This window comes from Canis aureus, unplaced genomic scaffold (genome assembly GCF_053574225.1).
Source record: "Canis aureus isolate CA01 unplaced genomic scaffold, VMU_Caureus_v.1.0 ptg000086l_RagTag, whole genome shotgun sequence".
Lineage (NCBI taxonomy): Eukaryota > Metazoa > Chordata > Mammalia > Carnivora > Canidae > Canis > Canis aureus.
The window spans coordinates 174,944-178,802 of NW_027554427.1; the positions used below are offsets into that span (position 1 = coordinate 174,944).

General features: G+C 37.0%; 1 pseudogene; it reads right to left on the reverse strand.

The window, feature by feature from the left end:
* Window positions 1-1,107: 1,107 nt before the first annotated feature.
* LOC144309554 (large ribosomal subunit protein uL1 pseudogene) lies at window positions 1,108-3,599 on the reverse strand (annotated as a pseudogene).
* Window positions 3,600-3,859: the final 260 nt, after the last annotated feature.

Sequence of the window (3,859 nt, forward strand, 5' to 3'; positions counted from 1 at the left end):
TCTAAAGTATTCTTGGGAAAGGGTTGATGCCAAGTCAAGTTTCTATATAGATAAGATGAGTCTGGTCATATTATTATATTAGAAAATAAAGAACCACTCAAAAAAGTAATAGGGATGTGCCCACGGACGTAGCAGAGATGCTCCCTAGAATAAAAATAAAATGCCACCAAGAACATTATTAGGTCAAAAACTGGACTATAAATAACACATTTGATAAAACTGTTATATCAAAGATAAATGTGCTTCAGTTGATAACTACGAGAGTACTCTTATTCTTAAGAACCACCCAATGACATATCCAGGGAGGGGATATAATTTTCATGAATGATTCAGAAAAATAAGAGTATTGTGAATACGACACTTATAAGCTAGTTCTGGTTGTAAGAGCATAGGAAGGGCCATTCCTCCCTCCTGTCAGCCAGGAAAATCTTAGGTCTTTAGAGCCACTCACATTCCTTTGTGTACAACTGGGTTCAAATCCACAACAACACATTGAATTCTCACGCTTTGAGTCTTTCTAATCCCCTTTCTACTCTCTCCGACTTCTGACTTTTAGAGGGCTCACGTGATCATATAAGATCTACCAGGGTAAGGTCTGTATCTCAAGGTTAAAGGACTTAGGACTTTAATTACAGCTGCAAAATCTCTTCATAGCAGCAGCACCTATATTAACGTTTGATCGAATGACCAAGAAACAGGAACCTGGGAGCTGAAAGGAGGGATTTTTAGAATTCTGCTTACTATAGACAGAGACAGAAATATGATGATAAATTACAATAGATTGATAAATAATGATAGAGCAAAAATCATAAAGCAAAATCAGTAAAATGTTAATAAGTGCATCTGGTAAAGTGGATAAGAATGTTTCTGTACTACACTTAGAATCTCCTTTTAAGTTTGAAATTATTTTCAAATAAAAACAATCTCAAAAGCTATTTAGAATTTTATAGTCATCAATATCATCAATAATATGTCCTAAACTATCTTTTCTACTTTTAGTGGCAGTTACTTCTGTGAGTTATTTGTAAATGCCCAGGAGAAAACTCATGCTCTCCTGTCACCCTATTTTCCTCATATTCTTTTCAGGTTGTGGTGGTTGATGTATTCCTAACACAAATCATCATCATCATCATCATCATCATCATCATCACCTCTGGGTGGAGAGGAACATAAGAAATAGTAAAGTCATCAAAATTCTATTTTAACACTGTGGGAGATCAAAACATAGAAAGGTATACTTAAAAAAAAAAAAAGAAAGGTATACTTAGTTTATCCATGTGCCATAATATTCTTGATGTGTAAAAAATGGGATTCTTTTCCTACTGAATAATTTTGGCTGGTAATCCAAACCAAAAACTACTGATTTCAAAGCATAGCTCTTTTCCAAATACAGTTGTGGCTGAGAAGGAGCGATACCCAGCACCTCATTAGCCCATTATCCATTTTTATCCTAAAAGACAAACAACTTGAGATTCATTATGAAATATCTTTAAACTCAGCCATCTATCTAAAGTGTGCTGTCCATGCCCTTCCTCTCCTGTGGCTGAATACGTCTGTGTTTTCATAAGAGGAGGGGATTCTCCTCGTACCCCTTTCACTGTCATAGACAGGAAGACAGGCACCTCAACTTTGAGCATGATTATGCACATGAGAGAGGTCACAGGTGGACTAGACATTGCTCAATTAGGGAGATAGATCGAGATTTGGAGCACGCTGAATTTTGAGGGACATGGGACAAAAATGTGTGACATTGTAAATGGTTTATCGTAGAAGACTCAAGTGACCTTTCCCCTTGAACCAGTTCTCACCCCTCAGAACCCTACAAAGTATGTGCGATAGGGTGAGGTGACTCCAGTAGGCCTCCACAGTGTGTCAACAGTCATGAAAAAGTCAGGCCTAGAACTTGGTGGGAGGCTGAATCAGAGACTGCCTATGGGAAAGACTCAACTTTGGGGGACGCTGAGACCAGCAAGGAAATGGGTGCCCAGAGAAATTTAATGGTAAAAATAGCACTAGAACTCAGAGTTTATGATTCTGATTTCCATACAGTTTCTAATAAAGTTTTAATCTAGATAACAAATATTTTTTAAATCTTTAAAAAATTAGACTACCCATTAAAATTCAAAATCAAACCAAGCAAAACAAAGCAAAATTTCCTTCTAAGATAGTATGATTATATCAATTAAAGTTTGAAAACATTTTTTTTGTAAAACAAAGGAATTTTGGTGGAAAGACAAAATGAAGTATTTTTTTCTTTTTTTTTTTACTTTTTTTTTCTTACATTTTGTGAGCCATGGCTCATTTAGCCATGGCTAAATGTTTGCTTCTTTTTAAAGAAAAACTAAAACCCAGAAATGAATTTTCAGATGGAATTTTAAATAAAAAGATTGTTTGAATTTGGTTTGCGCAAGCTGTTTTGTAATGAAATCACAAAATAAAACCCAACATTATTGAAATGTGCCTAAGCTATTAAAACACAACAAAGTTGATGTGTGAAGATGTTAAATTGTGTTAGGTGGAAGATAAAACATCTTTTCAGATTTATAACAATAAGTATATTTAAGTATAAGTAAGTACATTATTAATTCAAGAATGGAAAACTTGTTTAAAGCTGCCTATCAGAAGAGTCTAAAGCAAATAGACTGATATTTTTAGGGTAGTTTTTCAATTTTTTACAAGTTATCTTTTTGGAAGGTCTCCAGTATTCTAATTTGTAGAAGTTTTCCCACTGTGCAGAATAATTTAAGAATTGAAATGTATCAAGCAATTTGTTTTAGAAAATGAAATTATGTTAAACATTATATTAACAAATTAAAAGACAGTTTCTTATGGAACATTATTTTCCAAACATTTTTAGCAATGGAATCTTTCTTCATTTCTTCAATTTTTTTTTTTTTTTTTTTTTTTTTTTTTTTTTTACGGTAGCACTAGGATTTATTAAACCGTTAGCGAAGGCACTGGGGTTTGCCCATGGTGCTCTTGCATGGTGCTCTTGATGTACAAAGCCCGGACGTTCTGCCAATTCTTCTTGAGCAAGGACACCAGGAAATTGACAGCTAAATGGATGTTGTACATGAGCTCATCTTCCGTCATCTTCACGTGGCCAACACCACTGCCAGACATAGCACCTTCTTCATCTGGAATTTGATGGTGGACTTCAATTCCTCCACTTTGGCCACCATGTTCTCATTGTAGGTCAGCAAGGAAGGGAACTTGCCAGCTTTATTCAGGCCTGGACCCAGGATTCGTGGGATCTGCTTGATCAGAGATTCTGAAGCCAAAAAGGCATCATACTTCTTGGCCAACTTCTTGACTAGTTTTTTATTCTTGTTGAGTTTCTTCAGCGCTTCAGTGTCCATGTGGGGAATGTCCACTGCCTTGGCCTCATCACAGTGCTGCTGGTCCTCCAAAACATACACGGAGAACTTGGGGCGGGGGGTGGACTTAAGCCTGATGGTGCCCGAGAAGCGTTTGTCCTTCTGAGGGTCATAGTTCTTCAGGCCGATCTGCAGCTCCACCGTCTCCAGAAACTTCTGGTGCTTGCACTGGTTCCCATGCAGGACCTCGTACAGGGTGTTGCAGGAGACTTTGTTTCTCATGGCTCGCTTACATTTTCCTCAAATTTGTGAGGTATAACATTAGATGCAGACAAGTCCTCAAATCATATGCACAGTCCATGTGTTTCCAGAATGGATAGGGGAGTGAGATCAGAAATAAGACAATCACCAGCACCGGGGACCTCCCCCTGCTGTGTTCAGTTACTACGTCCCCAAGGATAGTATCCTGACTCCTAACACCATAAACTAGACTTGGAACTTTATGTGAATGAAAGTATGAAATTAATTTGTGTACAGTTCCC